The following is a 15,890-nucleotide window of genomic DNA, read 5'->3' as shown; positions in this document are numbered from 1 at the left end:
GACCACCAGTGGTTAAACAATATTTATCTATCTTATAAAACACTTTGCTAAAAACACTTTAGTATGCAAATCTAAACTGTCTATAAACAGTTAATCTTAAAATGTGGCATATGAGGCGCAAGTAGCAATAGTTCTATATTGGACTGCCCCGGGCCCAGACACTAAGGTGTTTCAGATTATATAAGATGAACTCCCAAAACAAAGTTCCGTTTGTGTAGATTCAACTATATATTGTAATCATTTATTGATGAAATGCTTCCAAATGCTTCCAGGTGTGGTTTTTTCAAGATGAGTCTGTGTATGGATTGTCTGTCCTTTTAAACCCTTTGTCTTAAAGAAGCAGTCGTTAGAGGGGCAGTCAATTATTATGTTCTTATAATCAATTTTTTACCAGTTTCATATCTTAAAGATATGAGTTCTCAAGTGTTTGGGGGGAAAAAAGGCTGCAAAAGACATATGCAGTATATGCATACTTACACATGTTTAAATATGTGGGTTAAGAAGGAGAGCGCTACACACTAAAAAAGTATATATTTTGTTTACTTAGTGGCAATCAACTATATGTTTTTATGCCACTAGTATATGCTAGGTATCTTATTCCTTAATTTGTGCTGAACTGCAGCTGTTTTGAAAAAGGAAAAGGTTGTTTGAAAGTATATAAACAGCGCTGTATACAGCAGATATAAACTTGAAATACACACTGTATAGAAAAAAACCCACTTTATTTTACTAACAGACCATGTCTTAGAACATTTTATAAAATGTAACAAATACCTATTCACAAAGCAATTGTGTTGAATATTGCTACTGTGTAAATTTCTAAGACATATGTTTAAAAAACGCCTATTTGCATAATCAAGTGCAAATTGCCATTGTTGAAATAAAACGGAGTGCTGATGTCCCCGCTTTCACACAATATAAAAATTCACAAAAGTTTACTACATAAAAAAATGCAGTATTCAATCACAAGTCTTAAAAACAAGTTTAAAACGTAAAAATCATATAATACTCTGATAAAGAGCGAGAGAAACTGCAAACACTTGCCTGGCCAGACTCTGTGTATACGTTACCACTACGCGTTTCAGGGTCACGCCCTTTCCTCAGGTGTAACTGACGGAGTCAATCACTCCTATTTAACAGACAACAATTGCCAAAACAACCAATAGGCTTCTACTTTAGTGAGAGCATCATTTTTTCAAGTCTTTAAGTACTTATGTGATCTTAGGTATTGTTAAAGGCATACCTCTACTTTATATGTTTAAATATGTGTATGTATGTATGTGTGTATGTATATATATATATATATATATATATATATATATACATATACATATATACATACATATATATATATATACATATATATATATACACATATACATATATATATATATATATAGATACACATATACATATATATATATATATATATATATATATATATATATATATATATATATATATACATATATATATATATATATATATATATATATATATATATATATATATATATAATTTCAAGCATGAGAGTACTAGGGTTGGGCTTTCCCCCTCCACTGTCCTCATAAAACAGGCACACACGGACACCTTCAACAAGCCTTTGATTCAAATCTTTAATCCATCACTTCATAACGTTTTGGCTTTGTCAAATTGAAACATATCAGTACAGTGCACATAAGAACCCTTGCTATACCTCTATTAATTACCTATCACTGTTCGGATCATCCACAGCTGCATAATCGTATTGCATCATTGATGTGGCGTGCACAGTAACTCACATCGACATTCAATTACGTCATTCACCCGCGTCCATTGCCATGGCAACACGCCTTAAGAAATATAGATACAAATTGCCACAATCCAGAATTTGGAGCCCTTTGAGGTCAAATACCTGAAAACATGAAAAATAAAGTTTAAAGAAACAATCAGTAACACTAAGGGTGTGTTACTACTAGGGGGCGCACAGGACCCTATATGATTACTATGTACATAGGCTAAGAGAGAAGAGAACAAGAAATGACATGTAATAACTAGAATAAAATATACTACATGAAATAATGTAAACAAATAAGAAACAATTCTTATAAATATGGGACTATGAGAAACATAAGATACAACACAGATAATAACAAATACAGTAATAAGAAATTCCTGAAAGGTTCTTATCTGGAAATGCTGTCTTCTTCTGCAATGTTATATAGATGGTAAATGTCCCAATTGGGGTGGGAATAGTCCCAAATGATGAATATGATCAAATACCAGGATTATCAATGATCAGGAACACAGATGATGACTAGTGATGTCGCGGATTGTTCGCCGGCAAATAGTTCCCGGCGAACATAGCTTGTTCGCGTTCGCCGGGGCGGGCGAACATATGCGATGTTCGATCCGCCCCCTGTTTGTCATCATTGAGTAAACTTTGACTCTGTATCTCACAGTCTGCAGACACATTCCAGCCAATCAGCAGCAGACACTCCCTCCCAGACCCTCCCAGCTCCTGGAAAGCAGCCATTTTAGATTCATTCGGAAGCTGCATTGTTAGTGAGAGGAGGGACAGTGTAGCTGCTGCAGATTTTATAGGGAAATTGATAGCTAGGCTAGTGTATTCAGTGTCCACTACAGTCCTGAAGGACTCATCTGATCTCTGCTTTAAGGACAGCACCCCAAAAAGCCCTTTTTAGGGCTAGAACATCATTTTTTTTCTTTGTGTAATCTAATTACAGTTGCTTGCCTGCCAAGCCACTTGCCCAGTGTCACCACTCATATCTGGTATAACAGTAGTGTAAATAATTTAAAAAAAAAAACTTTTTTGACTGTGAAACATCAGTCTGCTAGTGTAATCTAATTGCAGTTGCCTGCCTGCTAGCGTGTGTGCCAGGCCCACTTGCCCAGTGCCACCACTCATATCTGGTGTAACAGTAGTGTAAATGATTAAAAAAAAAAAAATTTTTGACTGTGAAACATCAGTCTGCTAGTGTAATCTAATTGCAGTTGCCTGCCTGCCAGCGTGTGTGCCAGGACCACTTGCCCAGTGCCACTACTCATATCTGGTGTAACAGTAGTGTAAATAATTTAAAAAAAAAAAAAACTTTTTTGACTGTGAAACATCAGTCTGCTAGTGTAATCTAATTGCAGTTGCCTGCCTGCTAGTGTGTGTGCCAGGCTCACAGCATATACTGTGCCCACTTGCCCAGTGCCACCACTCATATCTGGTGTAACAGTAGTGTAAATTTAAAAAAAAAAACTTTTTTGACTGTGAAACATCAGTCTGCTTGTGTAATCTAATTGCAGTTGCCTGCCTGCCAGCGTGTGTGCCAGGCTCACAGCGTATACTGTGCCCACTTGCCCAGTGCCACCACTCATATCTTGTTTAATAGTAGTGTAAGTGTACATTTAAAAAAAAATGACAGGCAGAGGCAGGCCACCCCGCAGGTGCTGTCGTGGTCGTGGTGCTGTGATTCCCTTTGGCCATAGAATAATGTTCAGAGGCCACGTACCATGAACTCGAAAAGTTCTGAGGAGGACATAGTTGACTTTTTAACACAGGACACCCAATCTTCTATAGCTTTCGCTCCGAACCTTGACGCACCATCCTCCTCCAGCTTATCTTCGGGCACTTCTCAAGTTACCACTCGCCCGCCTGCCACCACCACCAACACTAGCACCACAGCCACTTCACTTGCTGTGTCAGAGGAGTTATTTACACATCAGTTGGAAGAAATGAGTGATGCGCAACCATTATTGACAGAGGATGTAGATAACAGTGATATGTCTCAGTCAGGCAGCATTACAGACATGGACGTACGGTGTGATGATGATGTTGTTGTACCCGCTGCTGCTTCCTTTGTTGATTTGTCAGATACAAGTGAGGCGGTTGATGATGACGATGCGTCCGTGGATGGAGAAGAAGAACAGGGGGAAAGTTCAGATGGGGAGACAGAGAGGATGAGGAGGAGACGAGTTGGAAGCAGGGGGAGGTCATCGCAAGGAGCTAATGGCATAGTCAGACAGCATGCATCGGCACCCGGCGTCAGCCAGACAGCACGCCAATCAACGCATGCTGTTGCCACCACCAGAATGCCGTCATCGCAGAGCTCAGCAGTGTGGCATTTTTTTTGTGTATCTGCCTCTGACAACAGCGATGCCATTTGCAACATGTGCCAAAAGAAACTGAGTCGTGGGAAGTCCAACACCCACCTAGGTACAACTGCTTTGCGAAGGCACATGATCACACATCACAAACGCCTATGGGATCAACACATGAGTAGAAGCAGCACACAAACTCAAAGCTGCCATCCTCCTCCTGGTCCAGCATCTTCAGCCACGTCAACCACTGCTGTCCTCCTTGCCCCCTCTCAACCATCCGCCACTCCGTCTCTCTTCCGGAGCAGTTCCTGCTCATCTGCCCACAGTCAGGTGTCTGTCAAGGACATGTTTGAGCGTAAGAAGCCAATGTCACAAAGTCACCCCCTTGCCCGGTGTCTGACAGCTGGCTTGTCTGAACTCTTAGCCCGCCAGCTTTTACCATACAAGCTGGTGGAGTCTGAGGCGTTCAAAATATTTGTAGCTATTGGGACACCGCAGTGGAAGGTACCCGGCCGAAATTTCTTTGCACAAAAGGCAATCCCCAACCTGTACTCGATTGTGCAAAAGGAAGTAATGGCATGTCTGGCACACAGTGTTGGGGCAAGGGTCCATATGACCACTGATAGCTGGTCTGCAAAGCATGGTCAGGGCAGGTATATCACCTACACTGCGCATTGGGTAAACCTGCTGACGGCTGCCAAGCATGGAATGCGTGGCTCTGCAGAGGAGGAGTTGGTGACACCACCACGACTTGCAGGCAGGCCTGCTGCCACCTCCTCTACTCCTCCTACTCCATCCTCTTCCATAACCTCCTCGCTGAGTCATCTTCTGCTGCTGCATCTTGCTCCACATCAACAGCACCCCCCCAGCTCCGCAGGTACTATTCCACATCCCGGATACGGCAGTCTCACGCCATCTTGGGGTTGACTTGCCTGAAAGCAGAGAGTTACACCGGACCAGCACTCCTGAACGCACAGGTAGATCAGTGGCTGACTCCGCACCAACTGGAGATCGGCAAAGTGGTTTCTGACAACGAAGTAATTTGGTGGCGGCATTGAAATTGGGCAAGTTGACACATGTGCCGTGCATGGCACATGTGTGTAATCTGATCGTATAACGCTTTGTGCATAAGTACCCAGGCTTACAGGACATCCTGAAGCAGGCTAGGAAGGTGTGTGGCCATTTGAGGCATTCCTACTGGGCCATAGCGCACTTTTCCAATATCCAGCGGCAAAACAACATGCCAGTGAGGCGCTTGATTTGCGACAGCCCGACACGTTGGAATTCAACACTCCTAATGTTCGACCGCCTGCTCCAACAAGAAAAAGCTGTTAACGAGTATTTGTATGACCGGGGTGCTAGAACAGCCTCTGTGGAGCTGGGAATTTTTTTGCCACGTTACTGGGCGCTCATGCGCAATGCCTGTAGGCTCATGCGTCCTTTTGAGGAGGTGACAAACCTAGTCAGTCGCACCAAAGGCACCATCAGCAACATCATACCATTTGTTTTCTTCCTGGAGCGTGCCCTGTGAAGAGTGCTGGATCAGGCCATAGATGAGCGTGAAGAGGAAGAGTTGTGGTCACCATCACCACCAGAAACAGCCTTAGCAGCATCGCTTGCTGGACCAGCGGCAACGCTGGAAGAGGATTGTGAGGAAGAGGAGTCAGAGGAGGAATGTGGCTTTGAGGAGGAGGAGGAAGACCAAGCACAAAAGGCATCCCAGAGTGCTCGTTGTCACCTATCTGGTACCCGTGATGTTGTACGTGGCTGGGGGGAAGAAGATACCTTCAGTGACATCACTGAGGACGAGGAACGGGACATGAGTAGCTCGGCATCCAACCTTGTGCAAATGGGGTCTTTCATGCTGTCGTGCCTGTTGAGGGACCCTCGTATAAAAAAGCTAAAGGAGAAAGACCTGTACTGGGTGTCCACGCTACTAGACCCCCGGTATAAGCATAAAGTGCCAGAAATGTTACCGAATTACCTCAAGTCGGAAAAGATGCAGCATTTCCAAAATAAATTAAAAAGTATGCTTTACACATCGTATAAGGGTGATGTCACAGCACAACATGAATCTAACAGGGGAAGAGCTGAAAGTAATCCTCCGACTCCCACGACCACGCCGGCAAGGACAGGACGCTTTACAGACGTGTTGTTGATGGAGGACATGCAGAACTTTTTAACTCCTATGCATCGCCACAGCCCTTCGGGGTCCACCCTCAGAGAACGACTCGACCGACAGGTAGCAGACTACCTCGCCTTAACTGCAGATCTCGACACTCTGAGGAACGATGAACCTCTTGACTACTGGGTGTGCAAGCTTGACCTGTGGCCTGAGCTATCCCAATTTGCAATAGAACTTCTGGCCTGGCCCGCTTTAAGTGTCCTGTCAGAAAGGACCTTCAGTGCAGCAGGAGGTATTGTCACTGAGAAGAGAAGTCGCCTAGGTCAAAAAAGTCTAGATTACCTCACCTTTATTAAGATGAATGAGGTATGGATCCCGAAAGGACTGACATTGGGCGATACATTAGAGTAAAAAAGGCCTGATGAGATGAGCTGCCTTGGGCTAAAAATGGTCCACACGCTGCTGTATTTTATCATCAAATGCCGGATGACTTGCGTGACTTATCCACCACCAACTAGGGTTAAAGCCGCAATGTGAAACAAACATCAATTTTTCTGGCCGCTGCTACAGCAGCGGCTGCAACACTACCTAATTTTTCAGGCATGTGTACATGCCAAATTTTTCTGGCCTCTGGTGCTGCACTGTGGCTTCAAAAACAAAACAAAAAAAAAGACACTTAACAGGGATTAAACTGATAGGAATAGTACTACTTAACACACCACTCCTATCTGGTGGCACATTAGATTGCACGCGCAGTGCCCCAAATTTGAAGTAGGAGGACCGACCAAGCATCTTTTTCCATCTCCCGGTTCCTAAAAGCCATGCCATATACACATCCCCTGATAGGGGACACCGCAGTGGAAGGTACCCGGACGAAATTTCTTTGCACAAAAGGCAATCCCCAACCTGTACTCGATTGTGCAAAAGGAAGTAACCTTACCATGGGTCTCAGACCGCACGTCTTGTAATTCTCTGTCTGGGAAATTGTCTATCTATCAAATCTATCGTATCTATCTATCTATCTATCTATCTATCTATCTATCTATCTATCGTATCTATCAAATGTATATTGCATCTATTGATCTATCTAATCTATGTATCTATCTATCTATCTATCTATCAAATCTAACTATCTCGTGGCCGGACTGTTTTGTGACAGCCACTTGTGTTTCTGCCAAATGTCCATCTGCCAAATGTCCGTCTGCCAAATGTCCGTCGGCTAAAAGTCCGGCCACGATGGCACGCGCAGTCCCCAAATTTGAAGTAGGAGGACTGACCAAGCATCTTTTTCCATCTCCCAGTTCCTAAAATCCATGCCATATACACGTCCCCTGATAGGGGGCGTAACAGGGATTAAACTGATCAGAATAGTACTACTTAACACACCACTCATATCTGGTGGCACAGTAGATTGCACGCGCAGTGCCCCAAATTTGAAGTCGGAGGACCGACCAAGCATCTTTTTCCATCTCCCAGTTCCTAAAATCCATGCCATATACACGTCCCCTGGCACCGCAACTGCCTCTGGGAACCTTACCATGGGTCCCAGGCGCACGTCTTGTAATTCTCTGTCTGGGAAATTATCTATCTATCAAATCTATCTATCTATCTATCTATCTATCTATCTATCGTATCTATCAAATGTATATTGCATCTATTGATCTATCTATCTAATCTATGTATCTATCTATCAAATCTATCTATCGTGGCTGGACTGTTTTGTGACAGCCACTTGTGTTTCGGCCAAATGTCCGTCGGCCAAATGTCCGTCAGCTAAAAGTCCGGCCACGATTGCACGCGCAGTGCCCAAAATTTGAAGTAGGAGGACCGACCAAGCATCTTTTTCCATCTCCCGGTTCCTAAAATCCATGCCATATACACGTCCCCTGGCGCCTCAACTGCCTCTGGGAACCTTACCATGGGTCCCAGACGCACGTCTTGTAATTCTTTGTCTGGGAAATTATATATCTATCAAATCTAACTATCTATTTATCTATCAAATCTATCTATCGTATCTATGAAATGTATATTGCATCTATTGATCTATCTATCTAATCTATGTATCTATCTATCAAATCTATCTATCGTGGCCGGACTGTTTTGTGACAGCCACTTGTGTTTCGGCCAAATGTCTGTCGGCTAAAAGTCCGGCCACGATTGCACGCGCAGTGCCCCAAATTTGAAGTAGGAGGACCGACCAAGCATCTTTTTCCATCTCCCGGACCGGTTCCTAAAATCCATGCCATATACATGTCCCCTGATAGGGGGCGTAACAGGTATTAAACTGATCAGAATAGTACTACTTAACACACCACTCGTATCTGGTGTCAAAGTAGATTGCACGCGCAGTGCCCCAAATTTGAAGTAGGAGGACCGACCAAGCATCTTTTTCCATCTCCCGGTTCCTAAAATCCATGCCATATACACGTCCCCTGGCGCCGCAACTGCCTCTGGGAACCTTACCATGGGTCCCAGACCGCACGTCTTGTAATTCTCTGTCTGGGAAATTATCTATCTATAAAATCTATCTATTTATCTATCAAATCTATCTATCGTATCTATCAAATGTATATTGCATCTATTGATCTATCTATCTAATCTATGTATCTATCAAATCTATCTATCGTGGCCGGACTGTTTTGTGACAGCCACTTGTGTTTCAGCCAAATGTCCATCGGCTAAAAGTCCGGCCACGATTGCACGCGCAGTGCCCCAAATTTGAAGTAGGAGGACCGACCAAGCATCTTTTTCCATCTCCCGGTTCCTAAAATCCATGCCATATACACGTCCCCTGATAGGGGGCGTAACAGGGATTAAACTGATCAGAATAGTACTACTTAACACACCACTCATATCTGGTGTCAAAGTCGATTGCACGCGCAGTGCCCCAAATTTGAAGTCGGAGGACCGACCAAGCATCTTTTTCCATCTCCCGGTTCCTAAAATCCATGCCATATACACGTCCCCTGGCGCCGCAACTGCCTCTGGGAACCTTACCATGGGTCCCAGCCCGCATGTCTTGTAATTCTCTGTCTGGGAAATTATCTATCTATCAAATCTATCTATTTATCTATCTATCAAATCTATCTATTTATCGTATCTATTAAATGTATATTGCATCTATTGATCCTATCTATCTAATCTATGTATCTATCTATCTCGTGGTTGTGCTAATGGACTGTTTGCGGTTGTTTGCGGTGCGTTAAACGGGGAGTTTGGTCTGTCACTGTGAAGCGGGCCTAACCCTTACACTACCTGATCGATACAACATCATACCTGATGTTTTAAAGCACGTTATTCCAAACAATTTAGGAATGTTAGGTGATTTATGCCCTTTATGGATTAAAACCAGACTCTGCATCAACTATGTAATTTTCCTTGGGAGTTTTGCCATGGATCCCCCTCCGGCATGCCACAGTCCAGGTGTTAGTCCCATTGAAACAACTTTTCCATCACTATTGTGGCCAGAAAGAGTCCCTGTGGGTTTTAAAATTCGCCTGCCTATTGAAGTCAATTGTGGTTCGCCCGTTCGTGAACAGTTGCGGACGTTTGCGTTCGTTGTTCGCGAACGGAAAAAATTTCAATTCGCGACATCACTAATGATGACTGGAGTCAGCTGCTTTGTCAGGGAAATCAGGATCTAAGAGCAAGTTTTCTCTGTGAAAAAATCACAAAAAGACAAAGGCGCCTCCTGGTGTAATACAGTTGGTGAAAGAGATTTGTTAGGTTATCAAAAATGTACTCACAAGTGGAGCAGCACCCAATTGTGCTATATCAAACACAGAGAAAAATAACGTTTATTCAATAATAATATTTAATAGTGTGTTAAACTATGTATATAGTGTAAACATTTTACATTCCAATGTTATTCTTATTATAGAAAATGTTCTATGTATTTTTAAATATATATTCCTATATCTCTATCTATCTATCTATCTATCTATCTATCTATCTATCTAGCTATCTACACCTATATATAGTTTTATCACTCGAGCGTGAGCGCTAATTTGTGCCCCACTCATAATCTAGCCCTAGATGTTTTCAGCTAGCTTCCAGAAGTGTGTTGCTGCTCCTTCCACAAATGATAACAAAAGAATAAAGCAAATTTGAAAATAAGTAAAATGTAAAGTTGTTTAAAATTGTGTGGTCTATCTGAATCAATAAAAAAAATGTGTTTCATGTCCCTTTAACACTTATAATTAAGGTTGCAACAACTAATCGTTAAGATTGATCATAAAAGTAGTTGTCAATGAATCTCATTATCAATTAAGTTGTCTGTGATTATTTGGGCAGTTGCACGATACCAGCTGCTTCCCTCTGATGAACTCCTGCACATCGTATTGTACAAAAAAATGATTATTTGGCTGATAATTATCCTATTATTGGGATATGAAAAAAAAAATCATAAATAATATTTGTTGCACAATACCATGTGCAGGAGTTCATCGGAGTGAAGTTGCTGGTGCTGTGCAACTGCCCAAATAATCACAAACCACTTAATAATTAGGGGCCTGATCCGATATGCAGCGTCGAACGCAAAAGCCTGCGACGCAAATATTGCGCTGGTTTGGTATCCTATATACGGTGTAACCTAGAAGTTACGCTCATATATTTCACCCTTCGGCCGTAGTTTTTTGGCCCATAGAGTGATATACCAAACCCGCGCAGTTTGGTATCCAATATACAGCGTAAGGACTTACGTGGCGAAAATGGAGAAATCTTACTCCATTTTCACCTCGCCACAAAATGCAGACGTAGTAAGCCTTACACTGAGTATTGGAGCCCCGTAACTCCCTAAACTGCCTGCAAAATAAAACCTAACACCTAACGCATGCACAATGTCTATCTACCTCTCAACCGCAATCCCCCACCGCAATACCTAATAAAGTGTTTAACCCCTAAACTGCCGCTCCCGGACCCCGTCGCCACCTACATTATATGTATTACCCCCTAATCTGACCCCCCTACACCGCCGCCACCACCTATAATAACTATATTAACCCCTAATCTGAGCCCCCTACACCCCCGACACCTATAAAAACTATATTAACCCCTAATCTGACCCCCCTACACCGCCCCCACCTATTTTAAATATATATACCCATAATATGATCCCCCCACACCGCCGCCACCTATTTTAACTATATTAACCCCTAATATGATCCCCCTACACCACCACCACCTATTTTAACTCTATTAACCCCTAATATGATCCCCCTACACCGCCGCCACCTATATTAACTATATTACCCCCTAAACCTAAGTCTAACCCTAACACCCCCTAACTTAATTATTATTTAAATAAATCTAAATAATATTAATTTCTCTTGTTAAGTGTATCCAGTCCACGGATCATCCATTACTTATGGAATATATTCTCCTTCCCAACAGGAAGCTGCAAGAGTCCACCCACAGCAAAGCTGCTATATAGCTCCTCCCCTAACTGCCATATTCAGTCATTCTCTTGCAAGCCTCAACATAGATAGGAGGTCGTGAGAGTCTGTGGTGCTTTCTACTTAGTTTATTCTTCAATCAAAAGTTTGTTATTTTTAAATGGCACCGGAGTGTGCTGTTTATCTCAGGCAGTATTTGGAAGAAGAATCTGCCTGCGTTTTTCTATGATCTTAGCAGACGTAACTAAGATCCATTTGCTGTTCTCACACATTCTGAGGAGTGAGGTACTTCAGAGGGGGAATGGCGTGCAGGTTTTCCTGCAGATAAGGTATGTGCAGTAAAATATTTTTCTAGGAATGGAATTGACTAAGAAAATACTGCTGATACCGAGGTAATGTAAGTAAAGCCTTAAATGCAGCGATAGCGACTGGTATCAGGCTTATTAATAGAGATACATACTCTTATAAAAATGTGTTTTAAAACGTTTGCTGGCATGTTTAATCGTTTTTTAACGTACATTGGTGATAACACTGTAATGTTGGTATAGCCTTAAATGCAGTAAAAGCGACTGGTATCAGGCTTATTAATAGAGATACATACTCTTGTAAAAATGTGTTTTAAAACGTTTGCTGGCATGTTTAATCGTTTTTTAACATATGTTTGGTGATAAAACTTATTGGGGCCTAAGTTTTTTCCATGGCTGGCTTAAATTTTGCATAGAAACAGTTAACTGAAGCTTCCCACTGTTGGCTGTGGCAGTTTGTTGTGTCTGTTTTTAAAAACGTCTATGTCGTTTTTTTTTTTTTATCTGTTTTTTGCATTAAGGGGTTAATCATCCATTTGCAAGTGGGTGCAATGCTCTGTTACCTTATTACATGTACTGTAAAAATTTCGTTTGTTTTACTGCCTTTTTTTCACTGTTTTTCAAATTTTGACAAAATTTGTTTCTCTTAAAGGCACAGTAACGTTTTATATATTTGCTTGTTAACTTGATTTAAAGTGTTTTCCAAGCTTACTAGTCTCATTATTAGTCTGTTCTAACATGTCTGACATAGAGGAAGCTCTGTGTTCATTATGTTTTAAAGCCATGGTGGAACCCCATCTTAGAATGTGTACCAGATGTACTGATTTCATGTTAAACAATAAAGATCATTTTTTGTCTTTAAAAACATTATCACCAGAGGATTCTGTCGTGGGGGTAGTTATGCCGACTAACTCTCCCCACGTGTCAGACCTTTTGACTCCCGCTTTAGGGACTCACGCTCAAATGGCGCCAAGTACATCAAGGGCACCCATAGCGTTTCTTTTACCAGGGGATTCTGTCGAGGGGAAAGTTATGCCGACTAACTCTCCCCACGTGTCAGACCCTTCGACTCCCGCTTCAGGGACTCACGCTCAAATGGCGCCAAGTACATCAAGGGCGCCCATAGCGTTTATTTTACAAGACATGGCAAAGGTGGTGAATAATATTCTGGCAGCAGTATTAGTCAGACTACCTGAAATTAAAGGAAAGCAGTTAGCTCTGGGGGTAGATACAGAGCATACAGACGCTTTAAGAACCATGTATGATACTACCTCACAATATGCTTAGTCTGTGGGTGATTTTTTTTGACTCAGGGAAGATGATTTAACCTGATTCTGATATTTCTACATTTAAAATTTATGCTTGAGAACCTCCACTTGTTGCTCAGGGAGGCTTTGGCTGCTCTGAATGAATGTGTACAATCGCAGGGCCAGAGAAATTGTGTAGACTGGATAAATAATATGCAGTGCCGGTGTGTACTGATGTTTTTCCAATACCTAAAGAGGTTTACTAAAAATTTTTTAATAAGGAATGGGATAGACCAGGTGTGCCGTTCTCTTCCCCTCCTATTTTTTAGAAAAATGTTTTCTAATAGTTACCACCACACGGGACTTCTGGCAGACAGTTCCTAAGGTGGAGAGAAGAGTTTCTACTCTAGCTAAGTGTACCACTACCTCTGACGAGGACAGTTGTGCTTTTTAGATCCAATGGATAAAAAATGTTTATTCAACAGGGTTTTATCCTGCAGCCCCTTGCATACATTGCTTCTGTCACTGCTGCTGCGGCGTTCTGGGTTGAGTCTCTTGATGAGGCTTTACAGTTAAGCGACTCCATTGGATGAATATATTTGACAAGCTTATGCTAGCCAATTCCTTTGTTTTCTGATGCCTTGTTCATTTGACTAGACTAACGGCTAAGAATTCTGTTTTTTACTATACTGGCGCGCAGAGCGCTATGGCTTATATCATGGTCAGCTGTCGTGACTTTAATAAATAAGCTACTTAACTTCCCTTCAAGGGGCAGACCCTATTCGGGCCTGGTTTGAAGGAGATTATTGCTTATATCACTGGAGGAAAAGGTCATGCCCTTCCTCAGGATAGGTCTAAATCAAGGGCAAAAAAAAAAAAAAAAAGTCTAATTTTCGTACCTTTTAAAAACTTCAGGGCAGGTGTGGCATCCTCTTCCTCTAAGGCAAAACAAGAGGGAATTTTTGCTCAGTCCAAGGCGGTCTGGAGACAATCGGACCTGGAACAAAGATAAGCAGGCCAAGGAGCCTGCTGCTGCCTCTAAGGCAGCATGAAGGAACGGACCCCTATCCGGTAACGGATCCTATAGGGGGCAGACTTTCATTCTTCACCCAGGCGTGGGCAAGAGATGCCCAGGATCCCTAGGCATTGGAATTTATATCCCAGAGATATCTTCTGGATTTCAAAGATTCCCCCCCCAAAAAAAGGGGAGATTTCGCCTTTCACAATTATCTGCAAACCAGATAAAGAAGGAGGCATTCTTACATTGTGTACGAGATCCATCCAGTTCCAAGAGAGGAACAGGGACAGAGTTTTTACTCAAATCTGTTTGTGGTTCCCAAGGAGAGGGAACCTTCAGACCTATTTTGGATCTAAAGATCTTAAACAAATTCCTCAGAATTCCGTCATTTAAGATGGAAACTATTCGTACCATCTTAACTATGATCCAGGAGAGTCAATAGAGGACTACAATGGATTTGAAGGATGCTTATCCTCACATTGTGATGCATAAAGATCACCATCGTTTTTCAGGTTTGCCTTTCTAGACAGGCATTACCAGTTTGTAGCTCTTTCCTTTGGGATATCTACAGCCCCAAGAATCTTTATGGAGGTTCTGGGGTCGCTTTGGCGGTCCTTAGACCGCGGGGCATAGAAGTGGCCCCTTATTTAGACGACATCCTGATACAGGCGTCAAACATCCAAATTGCCCAGTCTCATACGGACGTAGTACTGGCATTTCTGAGATCACATGGGTGGAAAGTGAACAAGGAAAGAGTTCTCTATCCCCAATCTCAAGGGTTTCCCTCCTAGGGACTCTGATAGATTCTGTAGAAATGAAAATTTACCTGACGGAGTCCAGGTTGTCAAAGTTTCTAAATTTCTGCCGTGTTTTTTCATCCCATCCGCGCCCTTCGGTGGCTCAGTACATGAATGAAATTGGCTTAATGGTAGCGGCAAGGGACATAGTACCGTTTGCACGTCTACATTTCAGACCGCTGCAACTATGCATGCTCAGTCAGAGGAACGGGGATTACACAGATTTGTCCCCCTGTTAAACCTGGACCAAGAGACCAGAGATTCTCTTCTCTGGTGACTATGTCGGGTCCATCTGTCCAAGGGTATGACCTTCCGCAGGTCAGATGGGACAATTGTTACAATAGATGCCAGCCTTTTAGGTTGGGATGCAGTCTGGAACTCCCTGAAGGCTCAGGGATAGTGGACTTAGGAGGAGACCCTCCTTCTAATAAATATTCTGGAACTGGGAGTGATATTCCATGCTCTTCAGACTTGGCCTCAGTTAGCAACTCTGAGGTACATCATACTCAGTCTGACAATATACACGACTGTGGCTTACATCAGCCATCAAGGGGGAACAGAAGTTCCCTAGCGATGTTAGAAGTCTTACAATAATTCACTGGACAGAGACTCACTCTTGTCTATCAGCTATCCATATCCCAGGTGTTGAGAACTGGGAGGTGGATTTTCTAAGTCGTCAGACTTTTCTTCCGGGGGAGTGGGATTTCCTCCGGAGGTCAAGACCAAGCAGGAGAGGGCTTTGGTGTTTTTGACAGCGCCTGCGTAGCCACGCAGGACCTGGTATGCAGATCTGGTGGACATGTCATCCTTTCCATCACGGTCTCTGCTTCTGAGACAGGTCCCTCTACCTCAGGGTCCTTTCAACCATCTAAATAGAATCAATCTGAGATGGACTGCCTGGAGACTGAACACTTGA

At 42.7% G+C, this 15,890-nt stretch overlaps 1 protein-coding gene across 1 annotated transcript in view; it reads left to right on the top strand.

Moving 5' to 3' along the window:
• The window catches only part of LOC128663307 (dual oxidase 1-like), a 485,563-nt gene that overhangs the window by 419,871 nt on the left and 49,802 nt on the right, over positions 1-15,890 (top strand). The window lies entirely within an intron of this gene.

The sequence above is a fragment of the Bombina bombina genome, chromosome 6, assembly GCF_027579735.1.
Source record: "Bombina bombina isolate aBomBom1 chromosome 6, aBomBom1.pri, whole genome shotgun sequence".
Lineage (NCBI taxonomy): Eukaryota > Metazoa > Chordata > Amphibia > Anura > Bombinatoridae > Bombina > Bombina bombina.
This window is presented reverse-complemented; position numbering and strand designations above follow the sequence as displayed.